The sequence below is a fragment of the Vollenhovia emeryi genome, unplaced genomic scaffold, assembly GCF_000949405.1.
Source record: "Vollenhovia emeryi isolate VEMERY1.0 unplaced genomic scaffold, V.emery_V1.0 DF939208.1, whole genome shotgun sequence".
Classification (NCBI taxonomy): Eukaryota; Metazoa; Arthropoda; class Insecta; order Hymenoptera; family Formicidae; genus Vollenhovia; species Vollenhovia emeryi.
In genome coordinates this window covers 195,706-215,931 of record NW_011967158.1, presented here as the reverse complement: position 1 = coordinate 215,931, position 20,226 = coordinate 195,706, and positions in this window count along the sequence as shown.

Sequence of the window (20,226 nt, the reverse complement as noted above, 5' to 3'; positions counted from 1 at the left end):
CAAATGCGCACGATTGGCACTGGACTTTTATTTTCCGATCACAGATAGAACTACAACGCTGTTGAACTCATTGACCGACATTTTTCCCGTGTATCCGTTGGTAAACCGGTGTTTAAGAGAGCGTTGGGCGCGTAACAGCGACAATTTATGCGCCCGCTCGGGTTTATACGTACGCGGCGGTCGGGGGCGGCTGCGGAATGAAATAAAAAGGGAGAACAAGAAAAAACGAGAGAGGAACGAGAATAAAGGGGATGACCGTTGGACGCGTTTCGCGGCGCTTGCCTCTAACTGCCGCGTAAACTCGCCCCGAAATCTTAAAATAGCCGCAACAATTTATGCGTCCGGCCGTTGCACCCTTTTGCGCCGCGACTTTATCATCTCCCTTCATCTCCCTAATTAAAGAAAATACTCGAGACTACCCCCTCGCCGTTGCGATTTTACGTTCGACGTTCGTGCCTCTGAAGATTTCGTTTCGACAAATTTCGTTCAACTTGGAAATACGTTAAGGTGGCTGCTGCTTAAACCGACCAAAAGTAGAACAAATTGAAACTTCAATATGTTGTAGCTGTAAATTTTGTCTATCGCTACGCGAAATTTTAGACACGGTCGCCCATAAAATAAAATAAAGGAAAAATGTTAAAGTTGTATTTTTTAACATTCCAGTAAACACCAAGTAACAGTTACATAACATCGATATTATTATTTCCTGCTCAACAAGATAAATGTAATGTAACACCCATGTTATATTACATTTCCATTGTTAAGTAGAAAATTATAATATTGATATTATGTAACTATTACTTGGTGTTCACTGGGATAGGAGTTATGGGCCGATCTCTCGCGGAAGCACTTTGAGGGTTAATGTTCTTTTATAGGAAAAGTAGATCTTAACAAAACACGAGATGAACATAATAAATGTCACAAGAATTCAAATGTGCTATTAAGTATATGCGGTCACCGACCTCTGCGAGCAAATATTTATTAGTAAAGTCAAAAGATGCAATGTTAGGAGGAGATTTGACAGCTCTTTGAGACTTGACAATATCACATATTTTTAAATATGTTTTTAAACGTGCATATAGAACTTAGTATATCAATGCATTTGATCAATAATGCATTAAGTGATTTTTTTAATGAAAAAAGTCATATAAATTTATAAAAATCAAAGGGGCGCCCCACCAAAGCGCCCATACTAACCGCTCCTTCGTGCAGGAGCCACCTTAAATTTTTAAATTCACCCGTTTTGTGGAAACTCCAGCGAAAATCCGATAACACATCGGATTTTGTCACCAGATACATGTGAAATGATTATGACGATCGCTGAACGCGACACGTATTTATGATCAACGATCCGTGGAACTGAGATCGCAACCTACGCATGGTAGTTTTCAACGTTCGCGCGATTATCACGCGCTCGTTGCGAACCGTAGCAATACCAGTTACCGCGGGATCTCGCCGCGAGAGCAAAGGGTTCTCGCCGGCGCTGTTTTATAATGCATCGCGTTTCCGTGGCGAAAAGTTTCCGCTGGAAATCCACTGCTACCGCCGCGCACCGAGCATCGCGGCGCAACTTCGCGAAAACGCCCGTCCGTGCGGTAAAATTTATGCCCGGTCTCGTTATGATGTTGCTCAAACGCGCGCGGTTCCTCGTAATTGTGCGTTTGGCGGCGAAAATGGAGAGGCGGAAGTTTCGCTGCGGCGAAATACCGTCGCGATAGAGACTCGCGGAAATTTTCGCGGCACTGATATTTCCGCTACTGCGCTAATTGTTAATTATCTTCATCCCGACAGCGCTTTCGGATTCCCGATCCTAAGGGATACACGCGATATACCTTTCCTTTTCGTTACGATTCGCGAGTTAGTAAAATCATTGATTTTTATCCTGCGTCCTCGCAGGTCCCAGAAACGACATCGTTCGCTGTAAAGTTACAAGCAGTGCCGAGTTTCAAGAATATACATTGTTTTTAAATGCAATAATGCATAGCTGTCAACATATACGCACGTCTGTTGCATATATTTCCGAAATTTATAGGTTTTATCATTTTATTTGATAGCTGTTTCAGTTTCTCCAAAATAATTCAGTTGCTCTATTTTATTTTAAACGCGAGACTCTACACATTCCATTGTATTCGATACATAACGGTCTGATTATAGAAAGCTAAGGGGGACAGATTTTGCAACTTTGACTTTGCAACTTGCTGCTCAAAACATTATTGTCTCAAACCAGATGAAGGTACAACTAATAAGATAAAATAAATTGCACGCAAAAGTACGAAACGTAAGTTTTTGTTCTGATGTTTCGTAAAAATATGTAAAGACAAAATGTGATTAATAATCTTGGCGCGCGTAGACGTTACACACGTACACAGGCGGGCGGATATGTGTGCTTATTAGTTGACGATATTAAATCTGGAGAAAATGATAGAATACGTATATAACGTTGAAAATTGATAGATCGTTGTTACGTCCGCGAGTATCTCAAAGACGGATAAGTTCCTATACTGGGATATGGAAATTAAATCGAGATTTCTCGTAGAGGGACCGTATTATATCGCAACGTGTACATCACTATCAGATTTAATTTTATACGTGCCAGTACGTTACAAGCCGGGCTAAGAGAAAAATCTCGCTCTCGCGTTCTCGACGCCTCAATTATCGTTAGCGCGAGCGCGACGTCCGGTAATGCAAGTTACGTTATCATACCTTATTACACGAATGTAGCATAATGCATTACCGCGTCCGTTAACGTTCCGCGCTTTCTCTCTCTCGCCATCGCTTCTTCTCCGCATGCAGATGGAACAAAGTGCGTAAGGCGGAGGCGAAAGCGTGGAGTTATCGCTCGCGCATGTAAGACGATATTCGCGGCTCGCGATGAAAAGCTTCGTTCGTTATGCATGTTTCCATAAATGAACATGTTAATTTAGAAAGGGCGCTAATTAGGGGGGAAAAACAAGTAAACTCTTCCTGGGAAAAATTGCACAAATTATTTAATCGCGTTAGAAAGTAGCAAGCTACATTCGACGTGAAATTTGGGAAATTATCTTGCAAAAACAATTTAAAAAATTCCTGTTTCATACGAACCTTTCTTTGTTACGGACGTGCGTTTTCTTTTTACAAAAATTGACTGTACCGAACTTGATTGCGGAGGCATCTGTTGATTATGAATTTGCGGGCGCAGACTTCGCGATGTTTCTTAAAACGTAAGGGTATTCTACTTGACCTGTAATTTGGTCGAAACGTTGTAGCTTTTTTCTTAATGAATTGCCAGTTTGGTCGACTATAAGTTCATGACTTATTAAAAAATTCCCAAGTGCTCTTAATTCATATCTCTTTTGCCTAGTATGTTTATGTATACGTTGGCGAGAAGAGCTTTGTTTGTCATGCGGACGTCAAAAGGCGACCGAGGATGGTCGTTCCTTTCATAGATCTGAATAGTCCGGAGACGGATAACGATTTGTAATACTAAACCCTATGCAGGTACTTGAACGGAAAAACTTGTCCTGCCGTTCCGCTCCCCCATCTCGTCCCTGCCAGCAACCTTAGCCAGAATAACCCAGTCACGGGGAGCCACAGGGTATTCTTTTTATTACCCGCCGACCAGGCACCGACGAAATCATCGTGCGACGAAGAATATCGTCGTAAAATAATTTCCAAGGAGGAGCGGTGCGCAAACACGAGAGATTTAGGTTCGTAGGGAACAAAACGAATACCTTAAACTTGGAAAAGTTCAATTCTCCGGTATCTCTCGACGGTATCCTTTGTCGGTAATCTCGCCTTGACGCGTCGCGGACGTTTGTATCGGGATTATTTATCGTTCGCGATCTTTCTCCAAGTTACGTCCGAGAATATTTTTGCCTTCCCCCGACCGGTATTATATATTATATCCCGGCGCGCGAGAGTGACACGGGAAGAAAACGGCACCGCGTTATTTTCTACGAGGAAAAGTCACGTAAGAGCCGGGAGGATCCTTCGACTTCCAGCAAAAAAAGGGTAGAGAGCGGGCAGACGAATGAAGGGGGAGACTGAGGGCAGAGGGGCTCGCGTTCTATCCGGGGCCGAGTCTTTCTCCTTCGGAGCTCTCACGACCAGGCAGGGCTACTCCAGTTTCGAGGTTATCCCTAGATAGGGAAAAAATGTCTCGGCCACGGCAGCTGGGTAAAATCGTATCTTCTCTGCCGTCCGCGCGTCCCTCCTCCCTCCCCTACCCCGGATGAGAAGGGATCGTCCTCGTTGTCGGAGAGTATTGGCCGCCACGAGCAAAAACCTTGGAGCCGCATGTACGTGAGAGCACGTGTGTATAGCGTGCACAGTTCCCTCCGTCTCTACGTATCGGGGAGAACGAGAAAGAGGGTTGGGGGAGGTTGAGAGAGGAGAGAAAGCAGGAGAAAGGTGGAACCGTGGATGGGAGAGAAGAGAGAGGAGATCCAGAGTGAAAGAGAGACTCACAGGGAGCCGGCCGGGGCGGGCGGGGAGGGGGTGGAGGAAAGCGGGCGATAGGGAGGAGGGGAGGAGGAGGAGGCAACAGAGGAGAATCGGAGGGAGACGGGAAGCTCTGTGAGACTCGTTCCAGCGCACACAAGCCATCCTATATTACGGAGTCTCTCACCCTCTATCCTGCCGCACCCTTCCCCCCGCGCCACCGTCCCCCGAGCCCTCGAGATGAAACCCAACTTCTCTCTGCTACCTCGACTCACACTCCTCGCCACCCTTCAGCCTCTCACTCTCCCCCTCCCCCTCCCCCCCGTTTCAACCGCCCCCGCTCGCCTGTACCGTGCCCTTCCGCTCCCTTCCCGCCCGTCACTCTTCGCTATACCCTATGTCGGAGAGTAAGGGAGTCCTTTGGGGTTGAATCGAGGGAGCGGTGAGGGGACACGTCGGTGAGGAGGTAGAAGGACACGGCCGAGAGAGGAACGTATCCGCGAAGCGTTGTATGTATCGCCGTCGCTATGTGCGCGCGGCCCGGTATATGTACCGGTACATGTGCACGTGTCGTGCGCTCTGCGCTTACGTACGTGCATCTGTATGTGTGCGCGCGCGCGCGCGTATGCGCGCGTGTGTGTATGTGTGTGAAGAGGTGAACGCCGCCGCTGGGCGATATTAATTTCTCTGCGAGGGCTTTCGTCCACCTCTAACTTCCCACACCGCTCGCGACTGTATGGAACGTCCCTCGCGAACCAACCCCCTTACGACCGCCACCCACCACCCGCCGCGCGCCCCCGCGAGAGAACCGAGTCCGAGTTGTGACTTTCGGCGGTCATTTCAAACCGCCCGCCTCCCGTTTCTATCCTCCCTTTGCTCGTCCGCCGTTCCTTTCACATCTGTCCGAGCCTCGTCTGCCCTGGGCGTACCCTATGTCCTTTGCAGAGTCTATCTTGCGCCTAGGTGAAAGCTAGCCGCATATCTACGACTCGCAAACGATAATGAAGATAAGTGAAATTAATTCTATTAACAATTAATGCGCGCAACGATGCCTCTTATTTTCTTCTCTTGGATGTCTTTTTAGTAATTTTTTTAATCGATTGCGCGCGATCGACGTGACTTTGAACGAAATCTTGCGTTATCTGCAATTCTCTTTGTTTTACATGTACTCCCTTTTCTGAATTTGAAATGGAATGAGATATACTTTTTGGACATTAGAGAGAAAGGGGAAACGAGAAATCCGTGTGCACAAAGTGCACGTAAAACGAACTACGTGTTGTATCACGGGACTAATTAAGATACATATGTAAATAATATTAGTTAGTTTTATCTGCCGTACGGAATACTCCGAAAACAAGCCCTGCTTTTCTTCGCTTCTGCCGAAAATCCATCTTTGCGCATGTGTGTACGGCTTTCCATCGTTCAACCGTCAAGCGAGCAAGTACGTCTTCCGTTTCTCTCAGAAGCTGCGGGATTTTCTGATAGTACAACACACACGTATATATACGTTGTGCAACTCGTTCGAATAATGGAACTGTTGTATTCGTGGAAAAGTCGCAAGCCGAAAGGAACTCCCTTCATCATACATTAGAGTACGGCGCGTTTTGCCGTGTGTACTTTTGATACAAAAAGAACATTTGCACGTATTATCTTGTCTGAAATAATATCATGCAATTAGATATTGCAGCTAACAATGCGTATTTCTATGAAGACGCTCGGTCCTAATATATTGAGCAATGTATATCGCAGGCAAAGGCAAAAGCGTGTCTTTTTCTTTGTGTAAAACCGTGTCAAAGGAATTGGGGGTCTGCTAATACCCTTTGTATTTTCCGAAAGAGTTACGTCGAACATCGCTTTTTCCCTCCGTGAAATCACGAGATTTTAACGGGATCCGGTAGTTAATCATATTTCTCTTTCCCCGTTTAGGATCACGCGTGTTATCGTCCGCCATCGAACGGCGCCACAAAGGATTGCAAAGTTGCGACCGGCGATGTTGCGCGCGGTGCAACGATACCTGCGCGCTGCCTTTTATTTCATAGATCGCTAGTTACGGCCCGCGGCATTTGCGTGAATTTAATTAAACAAACAGAGTTACGCGCTTACGGCTACGTTTTGCAAACAGAAACCTCCGGGAATCGTATCCTCACCTCGGTAACCGGAGGCTAACTATAGGATGAGGTCAATCTTGCAATGCGGCCCCCCGAAATAGAGCCGGATCGATTGAAACGGATTTGAATATGAACCGTGTTAACGCCGATTGCCATGAAAATAGAATGTTAACGCTACGCGTGTGATTAATTGATTGGGGATCTACCGGCGATAGTGACTAGATATGACTTTTTTACGATGTCAAATCGATACTATCGCCGTGGGATGTTTCTTTAATTCAAAGCAAGAGTCGAAGGTAATACACAATTCCATTAGCGTGAGATATCAACTACCATATGAAAATGTATCTGAAATAGTTTTATATTATATGTGACACTGAACCGCGCGCAGCAATGAAAATTTCACGCCCGAAGTTACGCCGGTGGAATTTATAGTTCACGGTAATAAATAGTAAGCACTAATCAAATATTCGACGGGGGCGTGAAAGCATCAGGGAAAATCCGTAGCCCGTTCGCATATCTATTACTTTGATCGTTCTACCATACGGATGTGTTCCAGTAAATATAACTTTTGACACGAGACCGGATATTTGTTTCGCCCTCCACTTAAATGATATATTCATCGCGTGCGTCCGGCGGCGACGTGAAAAATACCACCAAAAACAGATCAACCGGATTTAGACCCTTTATATACCCCGGCGCGGCAGGGCAAACGGGAGCGCGCTTTAAAGTTGCACGCCGCACTTAACGTAAATCAATCCGCCGTCAATCCAGCGCGCGAATCCGCGGTAACGGAGGAAATTAAATTATTCTTCTATTTAATATGAGCGAGTGCATTCGTCGCTCCGGCACGAATAACGATTTTCGCCAAAGCGGTGGAGGGATGGAAAGAAACAGCGTCGCTTTAGCCGCCGCCGTCGTCGTCGTCATCGTCATCTTTGTCCTCGCGACACGACAGACCGCCGGGAAATTGAATTATACCTGACAGATGAGGAGCGAGATTACGGACTCGACCAAGTAGCGGGCGCGTCTTGTCGCGCAAAGTCGAAAAATGGAGCGGGCGTCTTCTTTCGTAAGATCCTTCGCGCGAGGTCCTGTTTGGTATGGATCGCCGACTCGGGGAATTCTTTGTGATCTCGTTGAAGGCGATCGCGCGGTCCATCCTCGGGTCGCGGTGGTAGAGGGTGGGGGGGGGGGGGAAAGGGGGATCGTCGGAGTCTAAAACCCATGTTATAGCCACCCTCATCGCGCGCATAAATCACAATAGAGGCGGAAAGTGGCGTGGAGAACTTCTCAAGCAGGGATATGTTCTCAGTGTAGCTCTCTCCTTCGTCTCCCTCGTTCACATTTCTTGGTCCTCGCCAGTCTCATTCCTCTACCTTTTTTTTCTCTTTCTATTCTTCTCGCGCCTTTCCCAGTTATCCTTCTTATATACCCCCCCCCCCGCACGACTTTCTCGCCAAGTTCTGGCGAAACAGTGACACCAAGCTGGAACTGTCACTTGATTTATCATGACGTTTTATATCGCATAAAGTCATGCACAGGCGAGCATCGAAATAGCAATTTTAAGCGCGATTGCGCGAAATGCAGAGGGCAATTAAACCGCCATCCAAATGCGCCGGCCGAAAGAAAGACCGTGAAGACCGTGGTGCGCTAGGTGTGAGTTTCGCAGCGCCGACTTTGCGTTGCGCGCGAGGGAAATGGAAAATTTCACGAGAGCCCTTCGTGGAAAATTTTCTGTCTCCCGTAGAGATAAGCCGCTGTACGTTAACGGATTTAATACAATGCAATACACGTGTTTGTGATACACGTATACGTACACGCGCGTTGTGCACCTGTGTGTATATATACACTCTATATAGCGTGTGGAGCTTATATAGATCCAGGAGTATGTACGCGTATACGTTGGACCTGCACATCGACATATACGTGTATATATAGAACAGCGGAGGACGGGACGCGCGGAGGGGACAAATATAGGGGTGGAAAGACCGAACGTCGTCCTTTATACCTTAGGTGGTCCCCGTGGATCCTAGCTGAGTCCTCCTTTCGTATCTTTACTCCCATTTCATCTCCTGCCACCCCACCGACCCCTCAGGCTACCCTTATTCTCTCCGCTAGCCTTTGCCGCGCTCTCTCCTCCGGATCGAGTCTCTTAGGTTGGGTTCCTGTTCTCTTCCTCCCTTCTCTTCCTCGTCCTTCTTGCCCTTTCTCCCTGACCATTCCTCCGAATCGCCTGAAGCAAAAAACCTTCCAGTCTTCCATGAAGGGGTAGGAACGTCGACGAAGGAAAGTGTCACACTGCCGCTGGATGAAGGTAGACAGTTATCTTTCACAGAGAGAAAGAGAGGGTTTGGCCATGATTTTTGTCGCCATTTTGAGAATCAATAAAATTTTATGACGCCTTTGTGGAGTCTTATGACTTGATTAACCGGAACCAAAATAATGTCCGTAAAATAGACTTACGGTTTATACAAAGTGTCATTTAATATATTCACTGCTAAAAGTAGCAACATTTACAAGAAAATCGTCGTGATAAGAATACAGTAGAAGTTAGAAATATACTTGTTTCTAAAAATAAACGTGTGAATGTTCTAAAAGGAAAGTATAATTCGTAACAAATGGATGAGAAGTGATAGAATATCCGAATAAAATAGAATGCTTCATATTTAATGCTTACTCATATATTATTCTTACGATAAGTATGTATAATAAGACAGTTATCTTTCTAAGACTTTTGTATACTAAAACTCGATTTTGATCTTTGAAATAAAAAATCCGAATTGTTATTGATTACAATATTTTTCATTGTAAGAAAAAATTCGGAGATGTTTAACATTATTCTCTTAAAAACGGAAATCTACGCTTAAGAACAATGCAAAAAGACATGTTTGAAAATGTTATAATGAGGATCGATGTTTTTAAATAAGCCGATCTCGCCATGCTTCCCAGAAAATCAAATCCGAGTCATTACGGCGCGTTCTCTTCGTTCTTCAATTCATAACGTTACTTTCTTTTCATTTAAACAAGTCTTATTTTTCCTTCTCCTTTTTTAACGAAATCTTCTCCTCTAATGTCTTAATGGCAATAAGTGCTCCATGATAAGATTTCTAACATGCGCATTGATATTGGCGACTTAATTAATAAGCAACAATGAATGAATGGGAAAGCACTATTTTATTAAATATATAATTTACACTAAATATTTTAATGAAATTTAAAATACAAGAAGAAAGAACAGCAATACGTGAAGCTAAAGAAATGTGCTATTTCTTTTTGCATCTTTTCTCTTTGAATTATTTGTAAATATATATTGTTATGGAAAAATGCATTCTGTATTTAATTCGATCAGCGCACATTTTATCTCAAATTTTAGCTAGATTGCGCACCGAAGCGTTACGCGCATCCCCCCCGACGTGGAAAATATCTGACAACAGCGTGATACATAATCATTCATTGACGATTTGTTCTTATATAATTAATTTCATAAACCGTGGGGAAGAGAGTATATTGATCGCGCGTGTAGAATTTTGCGATTTTGTTTTGGCGGACAGCGAGCCCGGTTTTTGGTCAGTATCATCCCCAAACTTCGTCGGCTTCGTGCCGCTACATGACTAATTTCGAGAATGTAAGAAGCAAGAACAATGAGATCAGCCAAGCACAATGCTAGATGACCGAGCGGTGGTTTCTTCCAAGTAACACGTTGGGATTAAACGTTTCCTTTGTTCGTTTCGAACCCGAGTCGTCTGTCCGGTTGGTCTTATACCCCTTTGTCCTCTAGTGTCTTTTTGCAAAGAGTCTCTCCTTCTAACCTGACTGTCCCTCTCCCTTGTACCTTCTCTCTTTCCGTCAGCGTCTCTTTTTGTTGGCCTCTCTTTCTTTCGCTCCGTCTCCGTCTCTCTTTCTCACTCCTATTTTCCTCGGTCTTCCTTCCAGCAGACCCTTAGGTAATGCCATCGTGGCTGCCACCCTGGACACCACTGAGTCCCCCACAATTCCGATCTCCACCCTTCGTAGACCGAAACTCGCATCCCGGCTTTCATCCAACTAACGCGTATCCCTCGCTCGTCCCTCCGTTCTAGCTCTCTCTTGCCGCATTCTCCGTACCCTGTTACTATCAACCTCCTCCGCCTCCTCCTCCTCTTCCCCTTCCTCCTCCTCCCAGCAGGAACGGCGGAACAACGCCGGGGCATTGCGCGGAGGGGCGCTTGGGCGGAAGGGTAAGTTTCTTGTTAGGGTCCAGACTCACTGGCGACTCCTAAGTTGCTGTAGGCATGTGCTTCGTGAAGCAACCGAGAAGCAGGAGGGGGGGGGGAGGGAAGCAGCCGAGGAGAACGACGTGAGCGGGAGAGAAAGAGAAAGAGAGTCGAATAGTTGCCGGGACACAGGAGAGAACGGATGCAAGGGAGAGGTAGCGAAGGGTGCAAACAACCGTGGCTGGACAAACAAACCGATAGACCCGAAACCACGTCGTGATGCGGATTGTTTGAAGATTAAATCAGCCTCGAAACTACGACTGAGTTTGGCCACGTAAGCCGAGCAATGGACACTCGGACGACAAGAACGACATCGCCGGAAAAGGTCTCCAGCCGGTGGAGATTTACCTGATCCGTCACCGTAAACTGCCAATTGCTTCTAATGCCCGATGTTGTGACCCGACGGACGAAATCAGGACGACTTGATAAATGGTAGTTCGGTAGAGAATAGGGTGCACAGAGAGCATCGTAAAACCGACTAATCGGCGCGCCGACAAATCGCAATATATCACGTCTCGTACGACGCGCGATAATCAATGGTTTTAAAAACACGTGTTATCGTAACGATTTCATAAAACAGAGAAATAACATTTAAAATGTAATACTTTTCCGATTCGAGAGCAAGCTTGAATTTCGCGAGAATCAATAATTTTTCTCATTAAAATTAATAATATGTAAGAAATTACGATTCTTTAGCTTCCAAGGCTCATACGTTTTAAAATTTCATACGTAACAATAATTAAAATTAATATAATTACTTGAATACCTATTTAATTTCCATTATTATATAAAATATTTCGTGAACAATGTCATCTAACAACATTAGGTTTATTTAATAGATTGTAATCACGATACGTAGCATACCATTCGAAATTTTAATACTTCAGCATGATTTCTCTAATTATAATCCGTAAAGTAGACGTAACTTTAGCTTAATTCGCTCTTGGTTAAGTTTGCAGTTGTTAACTTTGTTAACTTTGAGACTTTCGAAAATCCAGATTGCCTCTTACTCGTAAATATTAATCGATCGGCTGCGGCACGGCCATTCCTTACGACCGCATCTCGCAGTCGGTTACGGTGTTGCGGAACACCGTGATAGCGAAGGTAGACGGAAAAATCGATTGTTCCTCCGGTGAAACGGCGCTGCGAACCCTGAACTCGGCCAGCAGTCGCACAGCCGCGGATCGAAAGTCCGTTCGATCGCCCGGCCGCTCGCTCCGTCGTTCGCACGGCCTAGACTCCTACGGCGTGCGGGAGCGAGGTGAATGTTCTTCGCTCACCGGCTCACTGCGGCCGGCGAGTACGTATACGGCCGGACATTATTTAATAATGCATTACTACGTGCATTAACGCGCGCGATACAGCGGCCATACGTAGCCGCCTAGACACATCCTCGTGCTCGCCCACGAGCGCGCGCGTGCTATCGCACGTGTGTCTCGCGTCCGCGTGTGCACGCGTGTGTGCGATAGCATGCCTGCGTACGGCGAGGGCGCCTCCTATATCCCCGTACACCTTTCAGCGTGGTGACGAGCGAAAGAGGGGTGGCTATGGGGAACCAACCCCGTTCCCCCCTCGCCCTCCTGTTCGTCTCCGCCGTTCTCGCTCTGTCGTACCCTTTTCCTTCCTCTCTCTTTCTCCCTCTTTTTGTCTCTCCGCCGCTCTATCTTTCTCGCGTTCGCTCTTCTGTCGTGTGGTGTGCCGCTTCACACACACACACACACACGTCCACACATACGTACTCGGACGCACTCCCACACACTTGCGCCCGACACACGCATATGGTACGCGTTTCTAGTGGGCTGTATATTTCAGGACTGCGGGCATAGTTACAGTGCACCGTGCAATATGCACGCTGTGGAGGGTGCGGACTGTAGCGTTCGAAGCCTCCGAGTGCAACGTGCTAGGGCGCAGGGAGAGAGAGACAGAGAAAGAGAGAGATAGTGGGTACGGAGAGGATGGCCGCTCCGAGAATGGGGGAGGGTGGGTTTAGAGCGAGGTGCAGTGGACAGCGTGGTGGACTAACTGGGGCTCGTGTTACGGGGCCGCACATCGGCGAACTTAGCGTACCTATATGCCTGCCAGCAGAGAAACCCGGCGGGGTGCAAGGGCGACGAGGGAGAAAGGGACGAGGCGAGCGAGATAGGACGACGAAGACGAGAGAGAGTGAGGGTAGACAAAGGTCGTACGCATACACATACACACGTAGGAGGAACGGGAACAGTAGGGAGAGGGAGTACACTCTAACCAAAATGTTAATTATTTAACTAGCAGGTAGCTCGGCTAACGAGTCGGCTATACGGACCAGAGCCGTGGTGCGTCCGCACGGATCACACACTCGGAAACGGCGGCGGCGAAGCTTTGGCCGCATCCAATTACCGGCACCGGAAAAGAAACGGGTCTGGAAAAAGGGAAGAAAAAAAACAGGAGAATTGCTTAGAACCTGCGAAAATGATATTCTCGCTTCATTTTGTCCGGTTCTTTCGTGTTCAAATTTCGAGAGAAGGAGCCTCGAAGAGGGTCATTCGTTAAAGGTAACAAAGAAATCATCTCAATTAAGATCTCCAAATTAAGCAAACCAGTGCGAAGAAACACGAACGCGCATCCTGCTTCGATAAGTGCACGGACGACACCGCACTGTAACGACGCCGTTCGCTTAGTCGGAATACTTATAAGATTAAACTTCATAACAATGCATTGAAAAATGCGTTGTTTCGAAGCGCTCGGCATTTTTTTAAATGGATCACTGTCGAATTGTTTTTTTCCCCTTTTACCCGCCATAAGCAAAAAAGGGGAGAGAGAGAGAGAGAAACAAATGCATACGCTGCCTTCAATTTACCGGGATCAGCGAGGGTCGGCGATGCGATTATTTATTGGCGCGTTAACGGTAAGCCGCACGGTCGGCACTTCAATCGCGGTCTTTGTCATAAAAAAATCACGTGATAACATGTATATCAACTCACGATGCTGTGGATAAATAATACGATAACATGATTGTCTCGTTCAGCGATGCCGCCCCGTGGCGCTCTTCAGCCTGCCAGCCAGAACCCCTCTTCCTATCCCGTTCTTCCGTGTGCCTGACTGCCGCCGCTGCCGGCTTGTGAAGCGTTACTGTGACTAGAGAGAAGGCGGGGGTGGGAGGCAATGAGGGAGAGAGGTGAGAGAGAGAGAGGGGGCAGCTATCCCCTTGAGCGAAAATGGGGTAAATCGAGATAAGGGCCGTGAAATTAGTGCGTGGACGATTTTATTAGAGCGTCGGCGTGTAATGAAGATTTTATGAGCGCCGCTCAATTATTGGTTATTTAACATCTCCGCGCTCCTTACGGAACAGAGAGAGAGAGAGAGAGAGAGAGAGAGAGAGAGAGAGAGAGAGATATGACAAGAAAGGAATGGGGAGGGTGAGTCGTGCCCGTCCTCGTGCCGGATTCATAATTGTTTTGCACCATCGAGAGAAGGAGGATGGGAGAGAAAGAGAGAGAGAAAGACAGACAGAGAGAGGGAACGTATCCGAACCCTCGTCGATAGGATCTCTCTCGATACCGCCGAATACCTAATTACCACGAGGCGCGCGGTCGCCATTCATCAGATAGCGCCAATCGGTCCTTATGGAAATTAGAGAGGTGAACCGAAACATACACACTGCACATCCCACCGATCCTTCGTCCCCATACCAATTCCGGACCTCACCATGTTACTGACCCTCTTACGAGACAAGGGAAAATTAAGGAAATTATAAATTCATTCCAATCCGCGAAAAACATTCCTATCATTATAGACCCATTGGCCAGCCCTTAAAGTTTAACAATCCTCTTATCGAAAGCAATATTAATTGGAACTATTATATGGCACGCGCGCAGATATTCGTGCCAGAGAAATTAAAAGAATTTCGTAAATTGATAAAGACAGGAATAGATAATTATGACGTTTTAAAATAAAGTAAATAAAGGCACGAAATCTTCGTTACATTTATTAATAACATTATAATTATTTGTACGTGACGTTTATACGTCATTTTCGAAAATACCAGATGATAAAGAACATTATTGACCGCGGAAGGTATGTTTTCAAATTTCGAAGATTCTGTTGTAAGAGAAAAGATATTCCAATTTACTATCCTTAAAGTAAGACACCGTCTTAGACGGAGTTGTAATATTTTCCAACCCCCTGAGGGTTAATACTCCGTCGGTGGAAAGTTCTCGCCGGAAGTTGCGGATTTTTTAAAGATCTGGCCGCGAGTATCGACTGTGCGACCTGGCCGAATCCCCGATGCTGTCGGCCACACTCTCTGGTTATCCGGTCTCATCGCGCCAGCCGATGTCCTTGAAAGTATCCGAGCGGAAGTTGACTCGTGGGTAAACGAAAGAAAGAGAAGTACATCTATATATAAAGATAGAGACAGTGAACTCGTAATATCGTGAACCATCGTCAGGTTGGGAGCAACTATCCCCCCCCTCTCTCTCTCTCTCTCTCTCTCTATATATATATATATATATATATATTCGAGTTCTCCAACGCGCAACCCTCTAACAGCTCCCACAGCACCAGGAATGGTACGAGGGATGGATACGAGGATATTTGAGGTGGACCGAACAGGGAAAGGGGTACAACCATGATATATATGTGTACATATATACTAACACACATGAATATATACATACGTATATATAGATATATATATGTATATAGAAATATATATATCATATACTATATAGATATACTTGTTTTGCTCTCCAGTACCGGAAACAGCTCCGTCCCGAGCTCGACCAATGCTATGGTAGCCAACATGGCGAACGCAGCGGTGCTCATATTTTCCGGACGGGTCGCTTTGTCACCGCTGCCGCCACCGCGAACGGTCGACCTCGCGAACTTTATCGGTCGTATGCAATGGTTAGAGCGGAAGCTGGATGCATATGCATTGCCTGCCGCCGCTGTTGTATTCCGGTGTTAAAGGTCCGTCCGAAGAACAACGTGTCACCGCTACCGAAAGATCGACGCGGAGGCCGTGTCACGTACCGCTTTCTCTTCCGTTCTCCAAGCATTGCCCAACTTTACATGTCTGGTGAAAACATCGGGGAAAAACCGACGCGTTTTCATTTTGAAAACCGGTCGAAATAACGCTTTTTAAATTAAAAAAAATCTCCGAAGCGCCAGGATTCTAGATATCAACGACGCTCGCGCATTTTGATTTATTGCAATATGTATTTCTTAATGGCGTTTATTGTTTGATCACCTCTCGAGCTACTGCATTTAGAGATGCAATGCAGAAACCTTAAAATGATTTCAAATGCGCGCTTTCGTTATGTTCGAGCCGCGCTATATCTATCGAGGACGGAGCGCGCAGAAGAGATGCCAGTATATCGATTTTATATGCAACAGATACACGGTATATTAATTATAATCTTATTTCGCGTCACGTGAGCGTATTAGCCACCACGGCTCTCCCAGCGGGTCCATTCTCGTTCGCGCCAACAATCCGATTAAGATCGAAAAGTTGAATTGCGATGACCCAATTCGCGCGACAAAGCGCGCGCCCTTTTTAATCCGACCGAGAGCGGCCGACGACATTGCGAAGATATTTCGTATATATGCGAAGCGTGTGTGGCAATGTACGTCCTTTCGTAAACGAAAGAGCTGGCTAATGTGTACAGCACACGCCATACGTGGGTGTGACAGCGCGGTTATAATAACACACAACCCTTCACGGTACGATGTACTATATGCCTTCGAGTGCTTAATAATGAAGAAATTAATAAAAAGCTGGCGCAACGAGACGTTTTGTTGGCAAACGCTTGACAGCGTATCTTACTCGTTATCCAAATAGCGAGCACGTAGATCCAAAGGATTCTTAAGAAATATCTGAATAATTAAATCGTTTTTTAAGAGAAAATTATGGTTCATGTACGAAACATGATGAATTTTTAGTATTTTAAAGAAAATTTTTCTATCTTGCGATAAATGATAGATTCAAATTCTCGTTTTTTATTCAACATATTTAAGACACTTGAGTTAAAAAGATAAAATGAGTATTGACTAAATAGACAAAGATACGCAATACTCAATGCTGCAAATGGTAATGGGATTTTTCAGGAAGGCTTCACTGTTGAAGGACTCTCTCTCTCTCTCCCTCTCTCTTTTCCAGAAAAAAGTTTTGAATTATTGTCTTAAAATTAAAGTGAAAAACGTTTGCAACGATGCGCGAGTGCAATGGAAACGATATTCGAGAATTATATATTTTGTTGTGTAGAAAAAAATGCGAATCATCGACCGTTACCTCCCACAAAAGTAAAACTACTTTGTATACAAGGGAGGCATTGAAGACACGAAATTCTAATAGAAGGTTAGTAGAGCTATCTGCAAACGTATGCTGTTATAAGTAGAAACACTCGACACAAGCCTGCACGCACACGCATGCATTTACCTACATACGCATGTGCGTGTGTACGCACGCATTTCGACATAGTAACATACAAGATTGGTAGGTGCGTCGTGGGATGGTTAGTGAGTGAGTATTTGGGACTTGCAGACTTGAAGATAGGTACTTTCCGCCTCCGGTGGAAACTGACGGCAAAGGGAGAGCTTTGCGAGAAGAAATTGTCGGCGGAAGGTACCCGGGCTACGAAGATAGCGATGGCTACGAACCTTTCGGGAAGATATCATTAAATTTCCGGAGCCCGTCCTAGTTCGCCGTTCTACCTTCGTCCTAGCGTATCCTGGTCCATTCAGCAGCGTCGCGAGCGACGTCATATCGATTGCTAACGTGACGATCTATTTCTGCAATGGTCGGGTAGAATTGCAGAATTTCGAAGTAATAAAATACTAACGGTACATAAATACTCTCTCAGTTTTTATTTTCGAGAATGCTACATTAGGGAATAATTTGAGAAACTATTTTGAACGACATTAAATTTTCAACAGTCGATATTTTTATTACTTACTTTTGGTTGACACAAGTAATTTACAATTAGTCTGATATTGAAGTAAACTTCAGTTTAGAATTGTCACATTATATTGGAAACATATATTGTCTATATTTAACGTGATCAGAAATCGCGGCTTGTCTCGATTAACCTACTATACTTCGTAATTGCTTTTGCAAACCTAAACAATGTTGCTAGTGAATTAAGAACATCTTATTTCGAGGGATCTTCCCGGGCAACGTAGCTTCTCCGGAAAGGTTCGTCCCTTGTACGCGTTTGGAATAGGGTCTTACCTCTCGCCTGAGACGGAAACCAGGATAAACGGGAACAGGGAGGGTCTCTCATTCGCGTTGCAGGGTCGTTCCCTGCGAAGGTGGAGCAAAGGAGAAGCTTTCGCCTTCGACCCCAACCGAGGCAAGGGGGAGAGGGCGAAGAAGGGGAAGGAAGAAGGGAGCTGAGGGACCCGGAGGGTTGAGAGAACGAGCAACCCTCAGGATTCGACCTGGACCGACGACGACCCTTCTGCGAAATATCCTCTGGACTGAGGCTGTCTGCAACCATACACAGTCCTCATTGGTGTGAGAGATGCGCGCGCGCACACACACACACACACACACACACACACACACACACACACACGGAGCAACATACACGGTCTACACTTACGAATGTTACATACGTTACTCGGCTGTCTCGGCCGCTGCTGTAACTCTACACTCGCACACCTATACACACATACACACATATACGCGTGCACACGCAACACACACACACACACACACACACACACACACACACACACACACACACACACACACACACACACACACACACACACACACAAAAGTGCGCGTGATAGAGCGACCGTACGTGTGCGGCCGTGTAAAGTTGGCGAAATCGTTTGTTCCATTCTTTGTGCACGTACGGTGCACCCCGGCGGCTTTGTGTACGCGCATAATAGTCCTCTACGATTCGTTTATTACGCGGAGATACACCGCGCGCCTCCTTCATATAGATGCACCAGCCGGATTTTTCTTTCGCGCTGCGTTCAAAGGACTTGCGCGCGTGCGTCGCAGGTCAATAGGTACTCTGTGGATTTTCGCGGATAAATATGTTGATTTTTCCACAAGTAGCTGTTATTTCCGTTATTGTTCTTTGGCGTGTCAATTAATATGATGCGATCGTAAATGACTCTCGACGATAATAGAAATTATTTTGTTAACATTTAATTAGAATTACCTTCAGTTTTTCTGTATAAATAATTATTGATATTGTTTTGCAGATTTAATGTTAATCTTATTATACCAATAACAGAAATCATTAATGACACGTTTATAATGACGATCATTAATGATACGTTTAATCTTATTTACTTTATAATTAGACGTTAATTTGTGCACAGTACTTTAGCATATGTCTACCCTCAACTTTAAATAGAAATTTTCTCTACTCTTAGAATCAAATATATCAATATGTATTAATTTTTGTGTCGCAGTATAAAAAGTTCTAATATCAAGTTTCTTTAATAATTTCAAGACGTCTTGCGACAACCCTCAAGTTTTGACATTAAAAAGATTAAGCCTCGCATAAACTCTCTCATCATTCTTCTCACGTGCCCGCTGATGCAAAGTACACACCCCCGACGCTCGCTTCACGCCGCCGCGGTGCCGTTACCGCTCCCCTCTAGTGCCCAGTAATCCACGCGAACTCCGTAGATCCCAATAGTTAAAAACCGTTTCGCGCGCGCGGGCGTAACTCCGCCGCCGTCGGAGTTTCGCGGTTCTCTTCCGCGCGCGTTTTTATATTTTCTTTCTATCCTCTTTCTCCTCGTCCACCCTTCGCCGTCCCCTTGAACCCTCGCGCGGGTATGTGGATCTCGGATTTACCGGGCAGGTGGAGGCAACCGAAGCCCGCAGCAATCGTACCACGGAATTATTTAGAACAGTGGATAGTAGCCACGTTGTAGTTAGGTTGGCTGCGGTGCCCAGGACTACCACCCCATATCCACCCTACCTTTGCCGTCCCACACCACGAGCGGACCCCGATGTTCAACCACCCTACTCACCCTTCCTCCCCCTCCTCTCTACTCCCCCTCGCCTCCAGTCCCCGGCCACCCTTCTGCCCCCGTGCCAGCCAACCATCCAACCTCTCCTGTCCCCTTTTGCCCTTCACCAACCACCGAGTGTACTCCACCTCCAGCCCGGCTTAGTTCAAAGCAGCCCAGCAACCCGCCACCCGACTCTCCCTCTCCCTCCGCACCCTTTTACCGCTCCCTCGCCCACTCGCTCTCTAGCCACCCATCTACCCGCCACCCCCTAGCAGTAGCTCGACGTACCCTTGCGTGCTTGCCTGCCTGCCTGCTTGCCTGCCTGCCTGCCTGCCTGCCTGCCTACCTGCCTGCCTGCCTGCCTGCCTGCCTACCTACCTACCTACCTACCTGCCCGCCTGCCTGCCTGCCTGCCTGCCAGCCATCCACCTAACCCAACCACCCCATCTACCACCCACTTTTCTCTCTCTCTCTCTCTCTCT